Source organism: Canis aureus, chromosome 7 (assembly GCF_053574225.1).
Source record: "Canis aureus isolate CA01 chromosome 7, VMU_Caureus_v.1.0, whole genome shotgun sequence".
Lineage (NCBI taxonomy): Eukaryota > Metazoa > Chordata > Mammalia > Carnivora > Canidae > Canis > Canis aureus.
Window position 1 is genome coordinate 49,751,128 of NC_135617.1, and position 27,847 is coordinate 49,778,974.

The 27,847-nt window shown below is 37.3% G+C and overlaps 1 protein-coding gene and 1 long non-coding RNA gene across 10 annotated transcripts in view; one reads left to right on the plus strand and one right to left on the minus strand.

The window, feature by feature from the left end:
• HMGCLL1 (3-hydroxy-3-methylglutaryl-CoA lyase like 1) overlaps positions 1-27,847 on the plus strand; it is a 199,049-nt gene that overhangs the window by 97,387 nt on the left and 73,815 nt on the right. The gene's annotated exons all lie outside the window — the stretch shown is intronic.
• LOC144317337 (uncharacterized) overlaps positions 1-27,847 on the minus strand; it is a 161,388-nt gene that overhangs the window by 41,289 nt on the left and 92,252 nt on the right. Inside the window, exon 3 of the long non-coding RNA XR_013383304.1 lies at positions 26,967-27,166. This is a non-coding gene — a long non-coding RNA (uncharacterized LOC144317337). The remainder of the gene's footprint in view (positions 1-26,966; positions 27,167-27,847) is intronic.

Below are 27,847 nucleotides of genomic sequence, written 5' to 3' on the forward strand. Positions count from 1 at the left end.
CTAGGAACTAAAAGAAGTCAAATATATTCAGAAAAGAAGCTAAGCTTTTTGACATATGGTGAATTAGCTGAATTGGAAAGAGATGAGGACCAAGATTTGGGGGCATTTTCTCATCCTGCAACAGCCATATAAATGGTCAGGAAAAAAACCCAGGCCCAAACAAGATGGGGAACATGGATGAGAACCTGTATGAGGTGGAGACCCCTCCAAAAATTCCAGGCCCTCAAAGGGAAAACCAGCAAAAATTCACCTCACAAGGGGAGAAAGCAAGAGTATTCATTATGGCTTTGGCTATGTATAGAGGTAAAACACCTAGTCTCTCTTTATACTTCATAACAACCTTTTGTCAGCCCCTCATGTAGATGCAGGGTTCAAATTCATATCACCTGCAGAATGAAAGACTCAGGGAGATAAATTATTTTTGAGTGGTTGTGGAGTAGTGGCATCTTCAGATGCCAGGAATCATATAACTATTTTTTGAAAGAACACACCTTTAACATAAGATGAGCTATTTGGGGTATGTATGTATGCGTTGTGTGTTAGAGAAGGGAAGGGACAAAGGGGTGGGTATTCTTGTCAATTCATGTGGCAGTTAGTAGAAAATGTATCTACAGTTGCCTATAACTGTGTTTTCTGTTCTTGTACTGTGTGCACTGGCATCAGGTATAATGGGAGGTGGGACAGCAGAATGGAGGCAGGGGGCCCGGGAAAGCAGTAGTGTACTTAGTAGTGTACTTCCAGCTCGTCTTTACATTGCCCCAGAGCGTAATTTGTAGTCACCATATAAATAGGTAGAAAAGAGGTAACAGTGGCTTTACATGATGTAAAGCAGGAAGGCTAGTTTAAGTGAACAAGTGAAGAAGTGACCAAAAAGCAGAGGCCTGCTGAGGAAGCTAAAAGTTGTTCCTAAGTTCTTTGGTCTTTTTTGTCACCCCCTTTTGTATAGTTTTGAAAGTCAGTGACAACATCAGAAAGAAATACTGCTGCTTTCTCTGAAACTGAGTGTAGCTGGGACAATCTTTAATGTTTTGAAACTTGTATGTTCATAAACCTAGCTGGATATGGCACTGGACTGTCCCTGCAAATGCACATGTACTAATCCCCAGCAACACTGAATAGACTGAATTCTCCAGGGTCCTTCTCCTTTTCTAGTCTCCCATCCCCTCCCCAATAACAACGGCCACAACAACAAAATAACCAGTTTTACCTTTAGTGGAGGAAAAAAGAAATGTCTTGGAAAAAATGGCTGGTGTTTAAATAGAGGGGAAATCAGAGAAAGTTCCGCTTCGTCATGGACAGAGCTAACCTTGGCTTTGGGAAGCAGTGGCCATACTTCATTTTTTAAAATGGAATCTTTGAAGTGGCTTCTAGTAAAATTGGTGGTGGATGTGGTGTGGATATCATTTGCTTTAATTTAGGGCTTGAGAAACAGTTTACAGCGCTCTAAACTGGAAGTTAATATTAAGTCAAGGAGACATATAATAAGTGGAAACTTGGCCACAATGGTAGGAAACAAATGAGAGTTATAAATGGAACATCCCCCCTCAGTCTGGAAAGCACATACTAATCGTGTAGTAGAGATCTTTCTTGGGCTCCCAGGTTTTGTATGTTTTTATTATATGGCTTATTCAACTGTACGTAATTGTATGGAAGTCAAGAATTCCTAATTATCAGATATTTAATGTAGAGAAATAATTTTGAGACTATAGCTTTAAGTGTAGGATATTTATAACCACTCAAAACTGAAAGAGCAAGAAAAGGAGGTGACAAAACATACATCTTAGTAATGGAAGAAATGTACATGAAGCAATATACTTACTTAATTTTTTATGTAAGAAATTGAGTTTCACCCTTCTCATGTTCCCAAGTTACCTGAGTAAAACACTAGTGAACAAATCATTTCATCTGTTTAATACCAGACAATTGCATAACTTATTTTTTTACTCAAATGATTTGTCTTCATAACCAGGTAAAAATGGAGTAAAACAAATATCCAGTACCACAAATCACAGTACATGTTGATTGATAGGATGGGGACAAAACAAAATAGGCAATATTTAGCTTTCTCCTCAAGAAAGCTACTTTGTGACTTTTTTTCTTTCTTAAGTTTAACAGACTTAGTTTTTGTGCCTTTCTTAATAACGTTTTCCATATGTTTAGTATTCTCTGTTAGAAAAGCCAAATTATTTTCCTAATGTTTTATATCAAAGCATTCATTTTTATATTGCCTCTTACTAAACCATACTTAAATGCTACCAAACAGCAAATGTTTTTATGTAATTTATTTTTGAGGTTCACAAGGAGGATTTTTCAAAATTCCGTTCACTAGTCAGAGTTGTCTCCATTCTCAGTTCTGCATCTGTAGAATGCATACAATGATGTCTCCCTCCTTAAATTATGCAAAATTGAAATGAGATATAGAGTTCCTAGAATGATTGACTTGGTAATACTGCATTTAGTACTATTATTACAGTCATTACAATTAAAACTACTAATGACAGTAATAATAACTTATTACTCCATTTATTTGTGAGTAGACCCAGGAGATATAAAGAGTTTACATGCATTAGATGTTGTTCGTTATTTTTAACATCAATAAAGATCTAAATAGAAATCAATGAGCATGAAAGAAAACAAAAAGGTGAAAATTGGATGCCCTTAGAGAAGTTTTACCAAACATATCAATATAATCAATATTTATCAGACACTTGTAGATGTTAGATACAGATGTTAAAGTCTGAGCAGTACTGCTGTAAAGAAGATTGTTTTAGTCTAACTTTATATTTTCAAAACTTTATGACTGTAATTTTTTTCTACGCAATTAACTTTCTCCAGCATGGTATTATGTTGGAAAATCCTCTTACTGTAAAGTGGGATAATGTGTAAATTATAAAAAAAAAAAAAAAAAAAAAAGTGAGAGAGAAAAGAGGACAAGAAGTTCAGCAGAAATTTAGTATTGTCCAGATTTCAGGTGTGTACTACTGGGGCTCCTGAGCCATAAAAGTCTTTGTGAAAAAAATGAAAAGTACCTTTCTGTTTTTTATCAAGTGTTTGGATTACTTGCTTATATCAGTGATGAAAAACAATCGAATATTTGAATAACGTTGCTTTCTTTGATTTATCTCCAATATCCTTTTATTAAATAAACTTCTCTCTGATTTTAGCAATAAGTGATCAGTTTTTTGTTTTCAGAGATAACAGTTTTTACTGATTTCAACAAATGCACAGGTTTTTAAAAGAGGTAGAAAAGCTTCTTAGCTAGGTGGCATTTTAAACTGGCATTCAATTAATTAGCATATAAAAATACATGAAATTCTATTGTCATATGCTAAAAATTAAAGTTTTTAATCTTTATACAATGGATTATGCTTAGATCATAAGGTTGAAGCTTACTCAAAAGGAGAGCATGTCCAAAAATGCTATGCCTCTCCCATAGCAATGCATCCATACTGATTAAATAGGAAAATGTTATAAAAATTATAAGGTTTTTTTTTTTTTCCAACATAGAGAAGGTTCTATGAGAACCTGAATGCTGAATTCATCAGAATATTTTGTTTTCTCTTTAATTGTGGTTTAATTATGCAAAAAAAAAAAGAAAAACAAAACAAAACCTTGTTTTCCCAACTATAATCAGAACCTTTATTTTATAGTTGATTGACCCTCTGGGATAAAGGGATATATATATGGGGAAGACTATTTACACCTTGTGATCTCTATTCCCACCAGTCAGAGCTTTCAGGATCCAGGAAAATCCCTAATACATATTAAACAAACCATCTTTTTTGGAGTAGGTTGGAGATGCAGTCCTGGAGATCAAATGTGAACAGAAAAATAGAATCAAGAACCATGTAGCTCAGAGTGGAGAGTGGACCTGCTTGATGTCTCTTCACTTCCTGTGAGCCTGAATGTTGTGCTGTTTGCTTCATTTTCTTGAAATTACCTAGTATTCTCCCAGTGGGTACTTTTTGTTTTTTTTGTTTTTTTTTTTTTTTTTAAGATTTGCAAGGAACATTATGCTAAGACCCTGAGTTTTCCATTATCTATAAAATATGATAATGAGAACCTTTCATATTTTTCTAGATTCCCATTTCCTTATATGCAAGATATCACCCTGGAAGATAAATCAAAGAACATGTTCATATCTCTTTCATGACATTTTTTTATCAATTCATAACAGATATAATCAAAGTATCTTCTTTGCTCTTTTTAGAAATTTTAATTTTATTAGCATGACCATATTATTCCAAAGATTAGATTAATCAATGTTTCTTTGTCTTTACCTCTCAGTGTACCAACTAAGACAGAAATCCTGGCCCGAAGCTCTTATATCATTTTCTTTGCATATAATCAAGTTTTGAATCAGGAAGGTAGACTAACCTTGGTAATTTTTTTTTTTTGTACTGTTATTTAAAAATTAACCATTTTAAATTTAAAATGAATCCATGTTGTTATCACCCTCAGGAAAAAGATAACATTTACTCATACAATTATTTCCTCCCCACTTAAGTCTTTCTTCTCTTTAGTACTTAACTTTGGCTTTTATATTATTGGTGGCTGTTTGGGCCAGGATATGATATGATTCTTCCCTTGGCATAAGAGATGGAAATTTCAAAACTCACTATCTTTTCAAGCACCTCTCTTATTTATTCTGTAAATGTCTCATCTTATTGTTTTAATCTTGTGTTCAAGATCTTGTTTTCAACCAAGAACTCATCACATCTCTCTCAACACATATGGTTTTAATTTGGCAATCTTGTTGTTTTGCCCTCTTTGTATAAAAACACATTCAGATTTTCATTTTCTATTTTTTTCCAAGTTTTTTTCCTCAAACTTTTTTTGTCTCTTGGAAGTTCATATTTACCAGGAAACTTTATATACACAAATAATCTTGCCATTCAATACAATGTGGGAACACTCATTTTCTTTTAGAATATTGGTTTGAAATTGATCAGTTTAGTATTAATACAAAGTATTATTCTCTTGACTAGTTTTTTGGCTTACTGTAATGTAACCAGTTGATGGTTATATGCCTAGCACTAAAAACAAAAACAAGCACACAGAAAATTGGAACCACTGATAACCCTAATAGCCAAAGTAAAAAATCCCTCAGCTTTATTATTTGAACAATTTTCTGATATGTTGCCAGATATTTTTTTTTTTTTTTAGATATTTCTAATTCTGGGCTTGAACTAGGTGGTAGTAATAATATATGTTACTAATGTAGCTGTTAGATCACATTGGCTGATTTTTATAAAACTACTTCTTAACTGTTGCATACCAAACTTGCTTATAGTACTCTTCGTAAAAGTTAGATTCAAGAATAGTTAGTAGAGAAAGAGAAACTTAATAAATGCATGTCAAGGGATGCCTGGATAGCTCAGTGGTTGAGCTCCTGCCTTTGGCTCAGGTTGTGATCCTGGGGTCCTGGGTTTGAGTCCTGATCAGGCTTACCACAGAGAGTCTGTTTTTCCCTCTGCCTATGTCTCTGCCTCTCTTCTGTGTCTTTCATAGTATATAAATAAAATCTTAAAAAAAAAAAAAAGTGCATGTCAAATGTGGAATCCCAAACTGGAAGATATACAAAGTCTTTTTCCCCTTTATAAATTTCTTTAATAGAGAGCAGAACATAAAATAGAAATTATGCCTATCAATTGAGACCATTAAGAATTATAATTTATTTATGCTCTTTTAACCAAAAATTTGTCTTCCTTCCATGGGACAGTTTCTCTGCTATTTGGTATGATAGATAAAAAGAAACAGATGAAATACTATGACTTTACTTAATATTTTCATTTCTCAAAATATTAAAATCATGTCAAATTGCTTAAGTAATGTTATTTTCACCTAGGTTACAAATTTAAATTCTGTGGACTTAAATTTTTAAAAATCGGTGTCAATTATAAAAACTAAAAATCGTTATGGATGTACATTTCTAAAGACTTATCAAGTAAAATATTTTATAATAATTGTCTTTTGTGGTTTTATTGAGATATAATTGAAATCACTGTGAGTTTCAGGTTTACAGCATAATGATAACACATTTATTGTGAAATTATTACCATGATAGGCTTAGTTAGCATCCATCATCTCATGTAGATACAATAAAAAGAAAAAGCAAGTAAGGATATAAAACTTTTCCTTGTTAAAAGAACTCAGGATTTACTCTAACATTTCTATGTATCATACAGCAATGGCAACTATAGTCATCATGTTGTACATTTCAAATGTTTATCTTATAACTGGAAATTGGTACCATTGGTACGTTTTGACCACTTTATTCCAATTCCTCGTCCCTCTACTATGGCTTCTGGTAACAATAAATAGGATCTTTTTTTCTTAGTTTGGTGGGATGTTTTGTTTTGTTCTTTAGAGTCCACATATAAATCATACAGTGTTTGTCTTTGACTTATTTCATTTAACATCGTGCTCTCAAGGTCCATCCATGTTGGCACAACTGGCAGGATTTCCTCATTTTTTATGACTGAGTATTGGATATATAATACCACAACTACTTCCATTTACCTGTCAGTGGACACTTACATTGTTTTCATGTCTTGACTATTATAAGCCACAGTGAACAAGGGATGCACATAAGTTTTCAAGATATTGTTGTAGGTTTCTTTTGGATATATTCCTAAGAGCGAAATTTCTGGGCAATACAGTATATTTTTGAGGATTATAATATTGTTTTCCATAGTAGCTGTACTTGTTTACAATCCCACCAACAGTACATAAAGGTTTCCATTCTGGAACGCTTGGGTGGCTCAGTGGTTGAGTGTCTTCATTTGGCTTAGGGCGTGATCCTGGAGTCTCGGGATCAAGTCCCACATCTGGCTTCCTGAATGGAGCCTACTTCTCCCTCTGCCTTTCTCTGCCTCTCTCATGAATAAATAAATAAATCTTAAAAAAGAAAAAAAAAGGTTTCCATTCCTTCTTGATCTTGCCAGCATTTGTTATCTCTTGTCTTTTAATAATGGTCATTGTACAAGTGTGAGGTAATAACTCATTGTCATCCTTCCTTCATTTCTTTAGGATAGATTAGTTTAGAAATATTGGCTGACACTTTTATCTTTTTTTTTTTTTTAACATTGTATTTATTCATGAGAGACACAGGCAGAGGGAGAAGCAGGCTCCATGCAGGGAGTCCACTGTGGGACTGGATCTCAGAATCCTGGGATCACAATCTGAGCTAAAGGAAGATGGTCAACCACTGAGCCACCCTGGTGCCCCCTCTAAAAAATATATATATATATATTTGAGAGAGAGAACACAAGTGGGAGAGGCAGAGGGAGAAGGAGAGAGAATACAAAGCTGACTCCATCCTGAGCACAGAACTTGACATTGGGCTCAAACTCATGACCATGAAATCACTACCTGAGCCCAAACCAAGAGTGAGATGCTTAAATGACTGCACCACCCAGGCACCCTGGCATTTTTTAATTTAAGTATTTGAGCATATTATTTCATTCTCTCTGGCCTGAAAATTTCTATTGAGAAATCCACTTCTATTGAGAAGTCTTATGTGTGTTCCCCTGCATAGACTTCTCTATTTTTTTCTTGCTAATTTTAATACTCTTTTTTGTCTCTGACTTGTTTTTTTTTAAATAGTTGACACAAAATATTACATTAGATATAAGATCCTACTATAACACCATTGACTATATTCCCTATGCTGTACCTTTTGTCCCTGTGACTTATTCATTCCATTGCTGTGACTCTGTCTCCCATTCCCATTCACTAATTTTGCCCATCCTCCTACTCCCCTCCCCTCTGGGAACCATCAGCTTATTCTTTGAGTCTGTTTCTGTGTTAGCTTTTTAAAATTTTCTGCATATAAATGAAATATTGTATTTGATCTTCTTTGACATTACATTTAACGTAATTCCCTCTGGGGCATCCATGTTGTTGCAAATGGCAAGATGTTATCAATTTTTATGGCTGAATAATATTCCATTGTGTATATAATTACTTCCTTTTTTATCTCTTCATCTATTGGCACTTTGCTTCCATATCTTACTGTTATAGATAAAAATGCAGTGATCATTAGAGTGCATATATAGCTGGTAAATACCCAGTGGAATTACTGGATTATATAGTATTTCTATTTTCGTCTTTTTGAGGAAACTCCATACTGCTTTCCACAGTGGTTGCACCAGTTTACATCCTCAACAACATTTCACAAGTGTTCCTTTCTCTTCACATCCTCACCAACACTTATTTTTTGTCTTTTTTTATTCTAGCCATTCTGACTAATGTGAAGTCATAGCTCATTGTGATTTTGATTTGTTCTTACCTGATGATTAGTAATATTGAGCATCTTTTCTTTCATGTGACTGCTGGCTAGGTTTATGTCTTCTTTGGAAAAAAATCTCTATCCAACTTATTTGTCCATTTTTAATGGATTATTGGTTTTGAGTTTTATATGTTATTTTAGATATTAACTCCTTACCAGATATATCATTTGTGAATATATTCTCCCATTCATTAGGTTGCCTTATTGTTTTGTTGATGGTTTCCTTTGCTGTTCAAAAGCTTTTTCAATTTGGTCTAGTCCCAATAATTTATTGTCTTTTGCTTCTTTTGCTTGAGACATATAGAAAAATGTGACAAGCCCAGTATCAGAGAAATTACTCCCTATGTTGTCTTGAGGATTTTTTTATGTTTACAGGTCTCACATTGAGATCTTTAATCCATTTTATGTTTGTGCACGATATGTGAAAGTGGTCCAGTTGTTTTTTTTTTTTTTTTGCATGAGGATATCTAGTTTTCTCAGGACCACTTATTGAGGAGACTGTCCTTTCCCATTGTACATTCTTGCCTCCTTTGTTATAGATTAATTGATCATATAAGAGTTACTTTATTTCAAGGCTCTCTATTCAGTTTCTCTGATCTGTAGGTCTATTTTTGTGCCAGTATCATAGTGTTTTGATTTCTATAGCTTTGTAGTATATCTTGAAATCTGAGTTCGTGATGCCTTCAGTTTTTTTGTTCTTTCTCAAGTTTGTTTTGGATATTTGGGGTTTTGTGTGGTTCCATACAAATTTTAGTATTACTCTAGTTCTGTGAAAAATGCTGTTGGTATTTTGATAAGGATTGCATTGAATCTGTAAATTGCATTGGGTAGTGTGGACATTTAACAATATTAATTCTTCTAATCCATGAACATGGAAAATCTCCACATTTGTACAATCTTTAATTTCTTTTATCAAAATTTTATAGTTTTTAGAGTATAGATCTTTTACCTCCTTGGTCAAGTTTATTACTAGTTTTTTTATTTTTTTTTGGTGGTTTGTATTAGAATTGTCTTCTTAATTTCTCTTTCTACTATTTCATTATTAGTGTATAGAAAAAGAAAAACTTTGCATATTAGTTTGTATGCAACTACTGAATTCATTTATTCTTATAGTTTTTTTGGTGGAGTATTTAGGATTTTCTATGTATAGTATCATGTCATCAACAAATAGTAACAGTTGAACTTACTTGCCAACTGGAATGCCTTTTTCCCTTGTCTGATTGCTATGTCTAGAACTTCCAGGACCATGTTGAGAAAAGTAGAGAGTGGGTATCCATGTTTTGTTACTTATCTTGAAGAAAAGCTCTCATTTTTTAACCACTGAGTATAATGTTTGCTGTGTTTTTTTCATGTATGGCCTTTATTATGTTAAGGTGTCCTCTAAACCCCATTTGTGAAGAGGTTATATCGTGACCTGATGTTAAATTTTGTCAAATGCTTTTTCTGTATATATTGAGATGGTCATTTCATTGATATTCTTCCTTTTGTTAATATCTGTCACCTTGATTGATTTGCAAATATTGAACCATCCTTGCATCCCTGGAATAAATTTCATTTGACTGTAGTGAATAGTACTTTTAACATATTGTTGAGTATGATTCGATAATATTTTGTTGAGGATTTTGCATCTGTTTTCATCAGGAATATTAGCCAGTAGTTTTCTATTTTGTAGTCTTCATCTGTTTTTGGTATCAGGGTAATTATGGCTTTACGGAATATATTTGGAAGATATCTTCCTCTTTTATTTTTTAGAAATATTGGAGGAGAACAAGTATTAACTGTCCTTTAAATGTTTGATAAAAATTCACCTTTGAATTTATCTGGTTCTGGACTTTGCTTGTTTGGAGGTTTTTGATTATTGATTCAGTTTTGTTGTACTAACTTGTCTGTTCAGAATTTTTATTTCTTAAGTTTTGGAAGACTGCATGTTTCTAAAAATCTATCCATTTCTCTTAGGTTATCCAATGTGTTGACATATGATTTTTAATAGTATGGTTTTATAATCCTCTGTATTTCTGTGGTTTCAGTTTTTCTTTTTTATTTCTGATTTTATTCATTTGGATTCTATCTTTTTTTCTTGATTGGTCTGGCTAAAGATTTATCAGTATTGTTTCTTTTTTCAAAGAACTAGTTCTTGGTTTTATCAATGTTTTCTATTGTGTTGTTTTTTTTTTTTTTGTCTTTGTTTCATTTGTTTATTCTGTGATCTCTATTATTTCCTTCCTTGTACTAACCTTAGGCTTTTTTTTAGTTTTTCTAATTCCTTTAGTCATAAATTTAAATTGCTTATTTGTAATTTTTCTTGTTTCTTCAGGTAGGCCTGTATTGCTATAAACCTCCTTCTTAAAACTGCTTTTGCTGCATTCCAAAGATTTTGGACCACTGTCTTTTCATTTGTCTCCATGTATTTTTTTTTCATTTTCTCCTTAATTTATTCATTTATTCATTGGATATTTAGTACCATGTTGTTTAGCTTCCATGTGTTAGTGTTTTTTCCAGTTTTTTTCCCCTGTGATAGATTTCTAGTTTCATACCATTGTGGTTCATATGATGCATGTGGATCATATAATGCATATGATCTAAATCTTAAACTTAGTGAGACTTGTTCTATGGCTTAACATGTGATCTAAATTGGAGAATGTTCCATGTGTATTTGAAAGAATGTGTATTCTGCTGTTTTTGTATGGAACGTTCTCTATTTTTCTGTTAAGTCCATCTCTGCTAATGTGCCATTTAAAGACACTGTTTCTTTATTGATTTTTTTTTCTGAATGATCTATCCATTGATATAAGTAGGGTGTTAAAGTCCCCTACTATTATTGGATTATCATCAACTTCTCCCCTTATGTCTGTTAATATTTGCTTTGTGTATTTAGGTGCTCTGTTGTTGGGTGCATAGATATTTACATTGTGGTAACCATTTTGGATTGATCCCTTCTGTCTCTCATTGCAGTCTTTATTTTAAAGCCTGTTTTGTGCATTTGAAGTATTGCTATGTTGGTGTTTTCCCCCTTTCCATTTGTATGGAATATCTTTTTTTATCCCTTGACTTTCAGTCTGTTAGTGTCTTTAGGTCTGAAGTGACTCTCTTGTAGGAAGCAAATAGATCTTATTTTTTAAAAAATCCATCCTTCCACCCTGTCTTTTAATTGGACCACTTACACTATTTACATTTAGAGTAATTATTGATGGTATGTACTTATTGCCATTTTGTTAATTGTTTTCTGGTGGTTTTTGTAGTTCTTTTCTATTCTACTCTTGACCTCCTTCCTTGTTATTGATGACTTTCTGTAGTGTTATTCCTGGCTTTCTCCTTGTTTTTTGTGTATCTACTATAGGTTTTAGGTTTGTGATTATCATGAGGTTCATATATTGCATACTAAGTATACAGCAACTGATAGCAGTTTATATTGTTGATGGTCACTTAGTTTCAAGCATATTCTAAAAGAACTTTTTTTGCTACCTGCCCATGTTTTATGTATATGTTGTCATATTTTAGATCTGTTTTTCATAATTTTCTACTAATTATGTTATTTTCTTTTCCAGTTAAAGAAGTCCCAATAGCATTCCTGGAAGGCTGGTTTAGTAGTGATAAATTCCTTTAACTTTTGTTTGTCTGGGAACTATATCTCCATTCAATTCTGAATGATAACCTTGCCAGTTAGATATTGTTGGTTGTAGTTTTTTCTCCTTTCAGCCCTTTGAATATATCATGCCACTCTCTCTTGCCTGCAAAGTTTCTATTGAAAAGTCAGCTGAGGGATGCCAAGTCCCACACTGGGCTCCTTGCAGGGAGCCTGCTTCTCCCTCTGCCTGTATCTCTGCCTCTCATGAGTAAATAAAATCTTAAAAAAAAAAAAAAAAAAGAAGTCAGCTGATAACCTTATGGAATTTCCTTTGTACTTTGTTTCTCTTTTGTTGCTTTTAAAATTCTTTGTCTTTAACCTTTGACATTTTAATCATTATGTGTTGTCCTATGGACCTCCTTGGATTAATCTTGTTTGGAACTCTCTGTACTACTTGAACATGGTTGTCTATTTCCTTCCCCAGGGTGGGGAAGTTTTCAGCTATTTTTTTCAAATAAGTTTTCTACCCCTTTCTCCCTCTTATCTCCTTCTGAGACTCCTATAATGTTTCTGTGATTGATATTGATAGAGATCAACCCTTAAGCTGTCCTCATTTTTTAAAATTATCTTCCAGCTCAACTGATCTGTCTCCTGTATATACTCATCTGATGATATGTTTTTCAATTCTTAGGTGGTTCTTTTCTGTATTTTATGTTGATTCTGTATTTTCTTTTTGTTGAAGTTCTCAGTGAGCACTTTCCTCTCCATTCTGCTGAGCCTCTTTATGTTCATTATTTTAAAATCTTTATCAGACATATTGCCTATCTCCATTTTACTTAGTTATTTTTTTCTCAGGTTTTGTCCTGTTCTTTCATCTGGGCATATTTTTCTGCTTTGCTTATGTTTCTGTGAATTACAACAGGTACTTAACCAAAACCTGAAGGAATGGACTTATATATGGTCATCCCCAGTGTAGACAGTTTGTCTGGTTGACACTGGCTGGCTAGAATTGTACCTAGTTCCAAGGCACTCTGTGCTTGGGCTACCATTGTGACATGATCACAGCTGAATTGGGCATGGCTTGTGGGGCAGTCACCAGACTCTCTATGCAAATAGAACTCTGGTTGGGTAGCTAAAGCTGAAGTGGGTGTAAGCTGGTGTATCTGTGTGCTCTCTTCAGCAAGTGTATCTTGGCAGGACTGTTCAAGCTAAAGTAGGTCAAGCTGGAATGTCCTAGAGTTCTCAGACAGGGATGACCTAGTGAGGGCCTAAAAACAAGGTGGGCACAAGCTAAGGGTTCTCAGGGTACCTTGGTTGTGTGAGGAGACATGAACCTATAAGTCTTGGAGCACTGTGCACCAGAAGTACCTTAGCAACCTATCTGGAGCCAAAGTACTATGGGCTTGGAGTTTGCTAGTGTGCTTTATGCCAATATTTTCTTGGTGGCATAGATGGAGCTATAGTGAGTCTATCTATAGATGGAGCTATAGACATCATGTGCCATGCTTGGGCCAACTCGGTCTGGTGTGGACTAGGGGCTCAGGGGTCACTGAGGCAGTAGGCTAGCTTGGGTGCCAGGACTCTGTCCATATCTACTACGTCATTGTGGAGAGGGATCTTAAACCATGGTTGCTCACTAGCCCCTTAAATTCAGAGTGTTTCAGTAGCTCCTTGCTATTTGGAAGGATTCTAGTGCTAGTCCCATTATATTATAGTTTCTCTTTTAAACCATGGTTTTTTCTGTCTATTTTTCCTGTGCCCCAGTGTGTCTAGGCCTGGTATGGGCTAGAGGCCCAGGACTCACTGAGGTCACTGGTCAGCTATGGCACCTGGAACCTTGCTCCCTTCTGTGCTATTAAGCTATGGAGGGAACTTGAATCATGGATCTCACCAACCCATCAGACCCAGAGAGAGGTCTAGTAGTTCCTCTGCTATTTAGCAGGGTTCTACTGGCTGCCAGTAGGTTCTACTTGGCTGATTCCTTTATATTATAGTAGCTTTTTTCAACTTATTTGTTTTTCTGTGTCCTAGAGCAGAGAGATCTGCTCAATTTCTCTCAACCATCCCTCCCCATCGTAGTTTGCAGTGTTGCAGAATACCGTTCCATTCACTAGCATGCGTCCATCTTTCTTGCTCTATGTTGTCTTTATCTTTTGCTGTGTAGAAGTTATTCAGTCAGCACTACCTTCTTCAGGAGGCATTACATTATACATTGAGATTTGCTGTGTCCATGGAGGAGGTGAGTTCATTGTCTTATCTTACCATCTTAGACTGGGATTCCCTTCTCTTTGACTTTTATAAGAGATTTTTTTTAAAAAAATATTTATTTATTTATTTATTCATGATAGACATAGAGGCAGAGACACAAGAGGAGGGAGAAGCAGGCTCCATGCTGGGAGCCCGAAGCGGGACTCAATCCCATGACTCCAGGATCTCACCCTGAGCCAAAGGCAGGCGCTAAACCACTGAGCCAACCAGGCATCCCCTCTCTTTGACTTTTATTTCATTAATAATAAATTTATTTTTTATTGGTGTTCAATTTGCCAACATACAGAATAACACCCAGTGCTCATCCCGTCAAGTGCCACCCTCAGTGCCCGGCATCCATTCACCCCCACCGCCCCCGCCCTCCTCCCCTTCCTACACACCTAGTTCGTTTCCCAGAGTTAGGAGTCTTTATGTTTTGTCCCCCTTTCTGATATTTCCTACCCACTTCTTATCCCTTCCCTTCTAATCCCTTTCACTATTATTTATATTCCGCAAATGAATGAGAACATATGTTTGTCCTTCTCCGATTGACTTATTTCACTCAGCATAATACCCTCCAGTTCCATCCACGTTGAAGTAAATGGTGGGTATTTGTCGTTTCTAATGGCTGAGTAATATTCTATTGTATACATAAACCACATCTTCTTTATCCATTGATCTTTCGATGGACACCGAGGCTCCTTCCACAGTTTGGCTATTGTGGACATTGCTGCTATAAACATCGGGATGCAGGTGTCCCGGCCTTTCATTGCATCTGTATCTTTGGGGTAAATCCCCAACAGTGCAATTGCTGGGTCGTAGGGCAGGTCTATTTTTAAGTCTTTGAGGAACACCCACACAGTTTTCCAGAGTGGCTGCACCAGTTCACATTCCCACCTACAGTGTAAGAGGGTTCTCTTTTTTCCGCATCCTCTCCAAAATTTGTGGTTTCCTGCCTTGTTAATTTTCCCCATTCTCACTGGTGTGAGGTGGTATCTCATTGTGGTTTTGATTTGTATTTCCCTGATGGCAAGTGATTCAGAGCATTTTCTCATGTGCGTGTTGGCCATGTCTATGTCTTCGTCTGTGAGATTTCTGTTCAAGTCTTTTGCCCATTTCGTGATTGGATTGTTTGTTTCTTTGGTGTTGAGTTTAATAAGTTCTTTATAGATCTTGGAAACTAGCCCTTTATCTGAGACGTATTTGCAAATATCTTCTCCCATTCTGTAGGTTGTCCTTTAGTTTTGTTGACTGTATCCTTTGCTGTGCAAAAGCTTCTTATCTTGATGAAGTCCCAATAGTTCATTTTTGCTTTTGTTTCTTTTGCCTTCGTGGATGTATCTTGCAAGAAGTTACTGTGGCCGAGTACAAAAAGGGTGTTGCCTGTGTTATCCTCTAGGATTTTGATGGAATCTTGTCTCACATTTAGATCGCTCATCCATTTTGAGTTTATCTTTGTGTAGTGCAAGGGAGTGGTCTAGTTTCATTCTTCTGCATGTGGATGTCCAATTTTCCCAGCACCATTTATTGAAGAGACTGTCTTTCTTCCAGTGGATAGTCTTTCCTCCTTTATCGAATATTAGTTGACCATAAAGTTGAGGGTCCACTTCTGGATTCTCTATTCTGTTTCATTGATCTATGTGTCTGTTTTTGTGCCAGTACCACACTGTCTTGACGACCACAGCTTTGTAGTACAACCTGAAATCTGGCATTGTGATGCCCCCAGCTATGGTTTTCTTTTTTAAAATTCCCCTGGCTATTCGGGGTCTTTTCTGATTCCACACAAATCTTAAAATAATTTGTTCTAACTCTCTGAAAAAAGTCCATGGTATTTTGATAGGGATTGTATTAAACGTGTAAATTGCCCTGGGTAACATTGACACTTTCACAATATTATTTCTGCCAATCCATGAGCATGGAATATTTTTCCATCTCTTTGTGTCTTCCTCAATTTCTTTCAGAAGTGTTCTATAGTTTTTAGGGTATAGATCCTTTACCTCTTTGGTTAGGTTTATTCCTAGGTATCTTATGCTTTTGGGTGCAATTGTAAATGGGATTGACTCCTTAATTTCTCTTTCTTCAGTCTCATTGTTAGTGTATAGAAATGCCACTGACTTCTGGACATTGATTTTGTATCCTGCCTCACTGCCAAATTGCTGTATGAGTTCTAGCAATCTTGGGGTGGAGTCTTTTGTGTTTTTTTTTTCTTTTGTGTTTTCTATGTAGAGTATCATGTCATCGGCGAAGAGGGAGAGTTTGACTTCTCTGCCAATTTGAAAGCCTTTAATGTCTTTTTGTTGTCTGATTGCTGAGGCTAGGACTTCCAGTACTATGTTGAAGAGCAGTGGTGAGAGTGGACATCCCTGTCTTGTTCCTGATCTTAGGGGAGAGGCTCCCAGTGCTTCCCCATTGAGAATGATATTTGCTGTGGGCTTTTCGTAGATGGCTTTTAAGATGTCGAGGAATGTTCCCTCTATCCCTACACTCTGAAGAGTTTTGATCAGGAATGGATGCTGTATTTTGTCAAATGCTTTCTCTGCATCTAATGAGAGGATCATATGGTTCTTGATTTTTCTCTTGCTGATATGATGAATTACATTGATTGTTTTATGAGTGTTGAACCAGCCTTGTGTCCCGGGAATAAATAATTTTCTTAATGTACTGTTGGATCTTGTTGAGAATTTTTGCATCCATGTTCATCAGAGATATTGGTCTATAATTCTCTTTTTTGGTGGGGTCTTTGTTAGGTTTTGGAATTAAGGTGATGCTGGCCTCATAGAAAGAGTTTGGAAGTACTCCATCTCTTTCTTTCTTTCCAAAGAGCTTTAGTAGAATAGGTATGGTTTCTTCTTTAAACGTTTGATAGAATTCCGCTGGGAAGCCATCTGGCCCTGGACTTTTGTGTCTTGGGAGGTTTTTGATGACTGCTTCAATTTCCTCCCTGGTTATTGGCCTATTCAGGTTTTCTATTTCTTCCTGTTCCAGTTTTGGTAGTTTGTGGTTTTCCAGGAATGCGTCCATTTCTTCTAGATTGCCTAATTTATTGGCGTATAGCTGTTCAGAATATGTTTTGTAAAATAGTTTGTATTTCCTTGGTGTTGGTAGTGATCTCTCCTTTCTCATTCATGATTTTATTAATTTGAGTCTTCTCTCTCTTCTTTTTAATAAGGCTGGCTAATGGTTTATCTATCTTATTAATTCTTTCAAAGAACCAACTCCTGGTTCTGTTGATCTGTTCCACAGTTCTTCTGGTCTCGATTTTGTTGAGTTCTGCTCAAATCTTTATTAACTCTCTTCTTCTGCTGGGTGTAGGATCTATTTGCTGTTTTTTCTCTAGCTCCTTTATGTGTAAGGTTAGCTTTTGTATTTGAGTTCTTTCCAATTTTTGGATGGCTGCTTGTATTGCGATGTATTTCCCCCTCAGGACTGCTTTTTCTGTATCCCAAAGATTTTGAATGGTTGTATCTTCATCCTCATTAGTTTCCATGAATCTTTTTAATTCTTTCTTAATTTCCTGGTTGACCCTTTCATCTTTTAGCAGGATGGTCCTTAACCTCCACGTGTTTGAGGTCTTTCCAAACTTCTTGTTGTGATTTAGTTCTAATTTCAAGGCCTAATGGTCTGAGAATATGCAGGGGACGATCTCAATTTTTTGGTATCAGTTCAGACCCGATTTGTGACCCAGTATGTGGTCTATTCTGGAGAAAGTTCCATGTGCACTTGAGAAGAATGTGTATTCAGTTGAATTTGGATGTAAAGTTCTGTAGATATCTGTGAAATCCATATGGTCCAGTGTATCATTTAAAGCTCTCGTTTCTTTGGAGATGTTGTGCTTAGAAGACCTATCGAGTATAGAAAGAGCTACATTGAAGTCACCAAGTATAAGTGTATTATTATCTAAGTATTTCTTCATTTTGGTTATTAATTGATTTAAATATTTGGGAGCTCCTACATTCGGGGCATATATATGGAGGATTGTTAAAGGATCTATCCAACAGAGGACCTAAGTATGATATAGTGTCCCTCTTCATCTCTCACTACAGTCTTCGGGGTAAATTTTAGTTTATCTGATATAAGGATGGCTACCCCTGCTTTCTTTTGAGGACCATTTGAATGGTAAATGGTTCTCCAACCTTTTATTTTCAGGCTGTAGGTGTCCTTCTGTCTAAAATGAGTCTCTTGTAGACAGCAAATAGATGGGTCCTGTTTTTTTATCCAGTCTGAAACCCTGCACCTTTTGATGGGGTCATTAAGCCTGTTCACGTTCAGAGTTACTATTGACAGATATGAGTTTAGTGTCATCATGATATCTATTCAGTCCTTGTTTTTGTGGATTGTTCCACCGGACTTCTTCTTAAAGGGGAATCTTAAGAGTCCCCCTTAAAATTTCTTGCAGAGCTGGTTTGGAGGTCACATATTCTTTCAGTTCCTGCCTGTCTTGGAAGCTCTTTATCTCTCCTTCTATTCTGAATGAGAGCCTTGCTGGATAAAGTATTCTTGGCTGCATGTTCTTCTCATTTAGGACCCTGAATACATCCTGCCAGCCCTTTCTGGCCTGCCAGGTCTCTGTGGAGAGGTCTGCTGTTACCCTAATATTCCTCCCCATAAGAGTCAGGGATTTCTTGTCTCTTGCTGCTTTAAGGATCTTCTCTTTATCTTTGGAATTTGCAAGCTTCACTATTAAATGTCGAGGTGTTGAACGGTTTTTATTGATTTTAGGGGGGGATCTCTCTATTTCCTGGATCTGAATGCCTCTTTCCCTTCCCAGATTAGGAAAGTTTTCAGCTAGGATTTGTTCAAATACATATTCTGGCCCTCTGTCCCTTTTGGCACCCTTGGGAACCCCAATTAAACGTAGGTTTTTCTTCCTCAGGCTGTCGTTTATTTCCATTAATCTGTCTTCATAGTCTTTTAATTGTTTGTCTTTTTTTTCCTCAGTTTCCCTCTTTGCCATCAACTTGTCTTCTATGTCACTCACTCATTCTTCCACTTCGTTAACTCTCGTCGTTAGGACTTCTAGTTTGGATTGCATCTCATTCAATTGATTTTTAATTTCTGCCTGGTTAGCTCTAAATTCTGCAGTCATGAAGTCTCTTGAGTCCTTTATGCTTTTTTCTCGAGCCACCAGTAGCTGTGTAATAGTGCTTCTGAATTGGCTTTCTGACACTGAATTGTAATCCAGATTTTGTAACTCTGTGGGAGAGAGGACTGTTTCTGATTCTTTCTTTTGAGGTGAGGTTTTCCCTCTATTCATTTTGCTCAGTGAAGAGTGGCCAAAAACAAGTTGTATTGGGAAAAGGAGAAGAGAGGAGAGAAAGAAGGAAAGAAAAGAGAAAAAGAGAAAAGGAAGAAAAAAAGAAAAGAGAGAGAAGAAAAAGAAAAAGAAAGGAAAAAAAGAGTGGGGGAAGCAAACAGGAATCAAAAAGAAAATAAAAAAAAATACGGGGGAGTATCTTCTGATTCTGTATACTTTAAGTCCCTTGAGTTCCCCTGGAACTTGTCCGTCTAGTTGTTCTGGGGGAGGGGCCTGTTGTGAATTTCAGGTGTGAGCACTTGGGGGAGCTGCTCAGCCCCCTCCTGGTGCAGGGCTCAGTGGGGGTTGTTTACCCCGTGAGGCGCCAGGAGGAACAACCGCAGTGGCAGGGCCAGCTCTGGCGCCCCGGAGTCAGCCCCCTCAGGAACTCCGGAGCTCTCCGTCTGCAGGGCCTGGAGGCTCCGGGGCGGGGCCGCTGATCTGCTCAGCTGGGGCAGGAGCGTCCTTCGGTCCTGGGCCCTCCCGGCCTCTGCCTGTCCCAGGGGGAGGCCGCATCCTGGGCTGTGTCCCGGCGCCCTGTGCTCCCGGTCCGCGCTGTTGGATTCGCTCCCGCCCCGCAGCCCCCTCCGTGGAGCCGCCCCCGAGCCTCCCCCGAGCTGCTCCTGGAACCGCACAGCCCCCTCCTCTGCCCGAGCCCCCCGAGCTGCTCCCGCCCCGCAGCCCCCTCTCCGCAGCCGCCCCCGAGCCACTCCAAGAGCTCCCGCCCCGCAGCCCCCTCCGCGAAGCCGCCCCCGAGCCCCCCCCGAGCCCCCGCCCCGCAGCCCCCTCCCCGCGGAGCCGCCCCCGAGCCCCTCCGAGCTGCTCCCGCCCCGCAGCCCCCTCCGCGGAGCCGCCCCCGAGCCCCCCGAGCTGCTCCGGGTCCCGCCGTGCGTGCTGCAGCCCTTAGGGAGCTCGGCGCACTCTCCTGGGCGCAGGTGTCTGTTAGTGTCCCCGGGAGCCCGAGGGCATCCCCGCCCTCCTGGGTCCTGCTCCACCTCCCTGCGAGCCCCTTTCCCCCCGGAAGGTCGGTGCAGCTCCTGCTTCTCCAGGATGGGGCTCTCCTGTCCTGGGGACACTCGCCCCGGCCTCAGCCCGGCTCCTCGCGGGGCCCCTCCCCCTTGGAGGCCTTTTGTTTATTTCTTTTTCCCCGTCTTCCTACCTTGGTAGAAGCACGAACTCTTCTCACTGTAGCATTCCAGCTGTTCTCTCTTTAAATCTCAGGCCGAATTCGTAGATTTTCAGGGTGATTTGAAGGTTATCTAGGTAATTTGGTGGGTGGGGACAGGTGGTTTGGGGACCCTACTCTTCAGCCATCTTCCACTCTCCTCCTTTTTGACTTTTAGTAACTTATAACATATCTGCATGTAACATTATTTGTACTCAAAGTATTTGGGCCTCATGAGCTTCTTTGATGTGGATGTCTACTTTTCTTCCCATGTTTGGTAAGTTTTCAACCCATATTGGTTTTTTATTTTATTTATTTGACACAGAGAGTACACAAGCAGGAGAGCAGCAGGGAGAGGGAAGAGAAGACTTCCTGCTGAGCAGGGAGCTTAATGCAAGGCTCTACCCTAGGACCCTGAGATCATGACCTGGGCTGAAGGCAGACGTGTAAAGTGCAGAGCCACCCAGGTGCCCCTCAACCAATATTATGTTTTTTATAAAGTTTTTTTTTTTTATTTATGATAGAGAGAGAGGCAGGCTCCATGCACCGGGAGCTCGTCCTGGGACTCGATCCCGGGTCTCCAGGATCGTGCCCTGGGCCAAAGGCAGGCGCCAAACCGCTGCGCCACCCAGGGATCCCCAACCAATATTATTTTAAAGATATTTTTGTCCTTTTGTCTTTCTCATCTTCTTCTGTAATTCCCATGGGAATATGGTTCTTTTTTTTTTTTTTTTTCATTGTATCTCATAAGTTTTTTTGGCTTTTTTCACACTTTGATTTTGTTTCTCTGGATAATTTCAAACATCTTATCATACAAGTTGTAGATTATTTCATCTGCATGGTTGAGTCTGATTTTGTAATGTTCTTTGGAATTCACACTTATTTTTTAGCTTGTTTGGTTTCATAGTTTCCATTTAACTTCTCATTTTGTTCATGCATCATTTTCCTAATTTTGTTTTGTTGTCTTCTGTTCTTATAATTCACTAAACTCCTTCAGGAGGACTCTTCTGAATTATCAGATGGTTTTTAGATTTCCTTTTCTTTACAGTTATTGAAGCTTTATTAATTTCCTCTCCAGTTTCCTATTTATTTGATTTTTCTTAATCCTTGAGTCTGTATGTTATTATCTGCACATTTGAGTAAGCAGTCTTCTCTTTCAAACTTTGAAGATTTGCTTTGTAGGAGATAGTCCTTCACCAGTCAGTTCAGTTTGAGTTTCTGTACATGTCCACTGGTAATATCCTTGGGCAGGTGGGACCTACCATTAGGATCTATTTTGAAAAAAGCAACTATTTGAGGTAAGGACTGGGGGGATGCCACAGTTTGGGAACAGCTGGAAACTACTTCTGGCTTGGTTCCACATACAAATGAGTTTGTAGAATGGGCTCTAGCTATGGTTGCCAGGATTCTCTTCTCAGGCTTACTAAATAGTTATGATTGACTACTATATTTATTAGTAGCTGGGGATATGGATTAGCTTCTCTGCCCTGACAGGGCTCTTTGTGGTCTTAGAGGACCCATGTTCCATGTTCCCTGACCCAGTAGGGCCACTGGCTTTACATTGTTGGTGATGAGCTCTGTCTGCTGTCAACTCAAGCATTGTTCTGTTACACAATATTCAAGTATTCTTATCAGCCTTTCTGCTCAGATGGGGTGAGGATCCATGCTCTATAGTGGGTAGGGCTATGACAGTTCTCCTGCCTGGAGAGAACAGGTAGGGCAAAGTCAGGAGCTACACCCAGCAATGGGCAGTGCTATGAATTAATTCCCTGTCTGGATGGAACAAGGGAACCAACCCTTCATGCTTGGTAGCGGTTTTGCTCTGAGAGTGATTGGCAGCATATATATCTATAGATATATAGAGATATGTAATTTGAACAGCAAAGTGCTCTAAGTAGTGAGAAGAATGTATGCAAGAGTAAGTTTGGTTAGTGTTTGACCTTGGAGAGTTTCCTGTATGAGCAGAGGGAATTTCAGGTAAGTGTCACAGGAACCAAAGGGTGACAATGTGTGCACCAAACATGAAAAAGCTATTTATTTTGTTATTCTTTTACTGGCAATGGACAACTATTTGATGTTTGCAAATCAGGACAAATTGATTAATGCCTTGCTACAGGAAGTTCACTCAAAATTTGATGTGGAAGATGAGTGGTTTTGATTTTGGGTGATGCAGAGATAAAAAGGCAAAATTAGGAACACCTGGGTGGCTCAGCAGTTGAGCATCTGCCTTTGGCTCAGGGCATGATCCCAGGATCGAGTCCCACATCAGGCTCCTTACAGGGTGTCTGCTTCTCCCTCTGCTTGTGTCTCTGCCTCTCTCTCTCTCTCTCTGTCTCTCATGAATAAATAAAATCTTAAAAAAAAAAAGGCAAAATTACAAAGACCAGAGACACAGACACTAGAGTAAAGCCTATTACAATAGTCCCTTTCTGGTGATAAATGATTAGAGGGAAAACAGAATGAAGGACACATATGAAAAATGTTATTTCAAAGCAGACTCCATGGGACTAGAAAGTGCTCATTTATTTATTTATATTTGAGTATGTATAGATGAGGGTGGTTTAGGGAATCAGTTAATGACTCCCAAGACTGTGGGTTTAGAAAACAGGTGATTAGGATATTTTATCTTTTCAAGATATGGTGAACTTTATATGAAGAAATGCTGCAATCTGTTAATGATAGCAATCCACATTTCATGAATCTATGTTCGACATGACCATAGCAAAATAATTCCTCTGGGCTGCCTCAATCCATAAGGTAAATAGATTTCTGAAAGGCCTGTCTGCCAAATAATTTAACAGTGCAGTCAAAACTAAATTCTACATTTATTATCTTACTGTTTAAAGCAGTTTTAAAGGGGCATATTAGTTTTTTCTAGCTTTATTGAGATATGATTTAAATACATCACTATGAGCTTCAGATGTAAAGCATAAAGGTTTGGCTGCATATTTTGTGAAGTGATATAAGTTCAGTTAATAGCTATAAGTTTAGTTAACATTTCATACACAATAAGAAATGGAAATGGAATATTTTTCTTTTTAAGGAGAACTAAGGATTTACTCTTAACAATTTTCATATATGTTATACAACAGTGGCATTATGATTACTATGTCATATATTATATCACTAGTACTTATCTTCTGGCAGTTGGTGTCTTTGCCCACCTTGCTCCAGTTCCTTCTGTCCACCTTCCACATCTGGTAACCAAATATTTGATCTCTCTAGGGTATTTTTATGTGCGTGCTTTAAATTTAGATTCTAGATTTAAATGATATAGTTCAGTATTTGCCTTTGTCTAACTTAATTCACTTGGCATAATTTCTTCAAGGTCCATCTATGTTATTGCAAGTGGCATGATTTTTTTTTATTGCTGAGTAGTATTCCATTGTGTGTAGATACCAAAACTCTATCCATTCATCCATGAATGTGCACTGAGGTTGTTTTCATGTCTTGACTATTATAAATGCTTCATTGAACATGAGGTACAGATCCATTTTTGAGCTAATGTTTCCATGTCCTTTTGATATATTCCCAGAAGTGGAATTGTTGGATCATATGGCAGTTCTATTCGTAGTTTTTGTTTGTTTTATGAGCCTCCATACTGTTATCCTTTGTGGCTGCACCAGTTTGTAATCCCACCAACAGTACACAAGGTCTCACCTTTTTTTTCACATTTTCACCAGCATTTTTAAATTTCATGCCCTTTCAATGGTAACCATTCTAATAGGCATGAGGTAATATACCATTGTGGTTTTAATTTGAATTTCCCTACTGATGAATGATGTTAAAATATTTTCATGTGCTTCTGGGCTATTTGCATCATGTCTTTAGAAAATTTTCCACTCAGACATTTTTCCATGCCCAGCATGGAGCCTAACACAAGGCTTGAACTCACAACCTCAAAATCAAGACCTGAACTGAGATCAAGAGTCAGGAGCCTAACTGACTGAGCCACCCCAGTGCCCTCTGTTGCCCATTTTTTTTATTGGATTTTTATTTTTTGGTTATTGATCTCTTATCACACATGTTTTGCAAACTTTTTCTCATTCTGTAGATTTTTCATGTTAATGATGGTTTCTTTTCGCTACACAGAAGGTTTTTAGTTTCACATAGTCCCACTTACTTCTTGTTATTTATACTTCTGGTGTCATAGCCAAATAATCATCACCAGACTTATGTCAAGGAGTTTTTACTGTTTCCTTCTGGAAGTTTCACGATCTTACATGTTGGACAGTAACTCATTTCACAACTTTTGTGAGTAGTATAAAATAAGAGTCTACTTACATTCTTTTACATGTAAATATCCAGTTTTCTCCCCATCATTTATTAAAGACTATCTTCTCTCTATTAAGTATTGTTGAATAACCTGCCAAATTTTAAATGTATTGCTTGAGGTTATTTCTGGGCTTTTGATTCTGTTGCATTGATCCTTTAAATATTAGTACCATACTGTTTGGTTACCATAGCTTTGTAAAATAGTTTGAAATTAGAAGTTTGATGCCTCCTACTTTGTTCTCCTTTCTCAGGATTGCTTTGGCAATCTGAATCTTTTGTGGTTCCATATAAATTTAAGGATTGTTTTTTCTCTACCTATGAATCTTAATAGAGATTGTATCAGCTCTATAAATGGCTCTTAGTACTATTGACATTTTAACAATATTCTTCCAGTTTCTTTCATCAATGTCTTCAGGGTAGAGATCTTTTATTTTCTTGCTTTATTTTTCAGAAAATTCATCGATTAGATCTAACAGTTTTGTGGTTGAGTCTTTAGGATTTTCAGTATGGAAATCCATGTCATCTGTAAATAGAGACCATTTTACTTCTTCCTTTTTAATTCTAATTGCTTTATTCCTTTTTATTGCCTGATTGCTCTTGCAAGGACTTCCAGTACTATATTAAATAGGAGTGGGGAGAGTGGGCAGTCTTGCCTTAGTCCTGATTTTAAGGAAAAGCTTTCAACCTTTCTCCCCTGAGTACAATATTAACTGGGGCTTATCACACATGGACTTTCTTGTGTGGTGACCCATTCCTTCTATATGTATTTTATTATTATAAATGAATGCTCATCAGACACTTTTCCTGCATCAATTGAGATTATAATGAGATTCTTTCATTAAAGTGATGTAATTAATGTAGATGTTGAACCATCTTTGCATCCCAGGGGTAATACACACTTGATTGTGGCAAATGATCCTGTTAATGGGCTGCTCAATTCAATTTTGGTATTATATATATGTTCTATATATAGAATACAATATATTCTCTATATATTCATCTATATTCATCAAGAATACTTGTGTGTAGTTTTCTAGTGGTGTCTTTTTCTGGCTTTGGTATCAGGGTAATATTGTCCTTGTAAAATGAATGGGACTGTTCCCTGATGTTTGAGAAGGACTAGTATTAAATTTTAAAGTATTTGGTAAATTTCACTATTGAAGACATCTCCTGGGCTTTTTTCTGTTGGGAGATTTTTAAATTTCTTGTTAATTCAGCTTTGGTAGGTTATAGGTTTCTAAAAATTCTTCCATTGCTTCTACTTTTTCCAGTTTGTTAGCATATAGTTGATCATAGTAGCCTCTTATTCTGTTTCTTTGATATCGGTCGTAAGGTTTTCTTTTTCATTTTTTTCTCCTTAGTCTAGATAAAGCTCCCTGAATTTTTTCTTTTTAAGATAAGCATCCATTGCTATGAACTTGCTTCTTAGAAATGGTTTTGTTGCATCCACAGTTTTGGTATGTTGTGTTTCCATTTTTGTTTACATTTTGTTCCAATGATTGTTTGGGAATGTGTTAGCTTATATTCACTTATGAATTCTCCTGTACTGAGTTCTAATTTCATACTGTTGTAGTCAGAGAAGATAAATAGTATGATTTCAGTCTTCTTAAATTTGCTGAGAAATTCTACCCTAGAAAATGTTCCACATGCACTTGAGAAGAATATGTGCTCTGTTGTTGTTGGATAAAAGGCTCTCTATATATTCTTAGGTTCATATAGTCTATAGTGTTGCTCAGATCCTTGGTTTTCTTGATTCTCCTCTGGAATATTTATCCATTGTTGAAGCAGGGGTATTAAAGTCCCTATTATTTCATTGCTGTTTTTCTCCTTCTATTAGTTTTTGCTTCCTTAAAGATGTATTTGTTTTAGAGAGCAAGCATAAGTGGGGGAAAGGGCAGAGGGAAAGAATCCCAAGCAGACTCCCCACTAAGCATGGAGCCCAACACAGGGCTCCATCTCACAACCTTGAGGTCATGACTTGAGCCAAAACCAAGAGTTGGACACTTAATCTACTGAGACACCCAGGCACCCCAGTTTTTACTTTATGTATCTACTTGTGGGAATTATTTCTATCATTATATAATGACCTTTGTCTAAATACCTGATTTTTTTTTAATTTTTTACTTACCATTTGCTTTGCTTGAAATATTTTTTTCCATCTCTTCACTCTCAGTTTATGTGTCTTTAAATGCTAATGGAGGGATCCCTGGGTGGCTCAGTGGTTTAGCGCCTGCCTTCGGCCCAGGGCCTGATCCTGAAGACCCAGGATCGAGTCCCACATCGGGCTCCCTGTATGGAGCCTGATTCTCCCTCTGCCTCTCTCTCTCTCTGGTGAATAAATAAATAAAATCTTAAAAAAAAAGAAAAAAGGCTAATGGAGGTCTCATATAGGTATCATATGATGTATCTTATTTTTATTTTAATCCATTCAGCTATTTTATGTCTTTCATTTGGAGGATTTCATCCATTTTTATTTAAAATAATTACTGGGGTGCCTAGGTGGCTGTCAATTAAGTATCTGCCTTTGACCTGCCAAGGTCCTGGGATTAAGTCCTGCATTGGGCTTTTTGCTCAGCAGGGAGCCTGTTTCTTCCTCTCCCTCTGTTTATCCTCATTCTCTCTGTTAAATAAAATCTTAAATGTGGTCAAGTCTGCTTTTGAAGCTATTAGGAGTTATAGAATTCTTAGTTCTGAGACCTTATCGTTTCTATTACTCGTTTTCCTAATTTTTATTATTTGTACACGTTTGTATAGTTCACTAAACTTCTTAAAAGTATTATTCTGAATTATTTGACAATTTATAGATATAAATTTCATTAGTTATTATACTTTATTAGTTTCTTTTGATGGTCATCTTTACCTGATTTTTTTTTGTGGTCCCTGATCCCTTATGTTGGTATCTTTGGAAAAGCAGGCTTCTTATTAAAATGCAAACTTTGCAGATTTGCTTTGTCATAAATAGTCCAGCCTACTCTGGGTTCTTGAAGTGTCTGCTGGTAATGTCCTTGG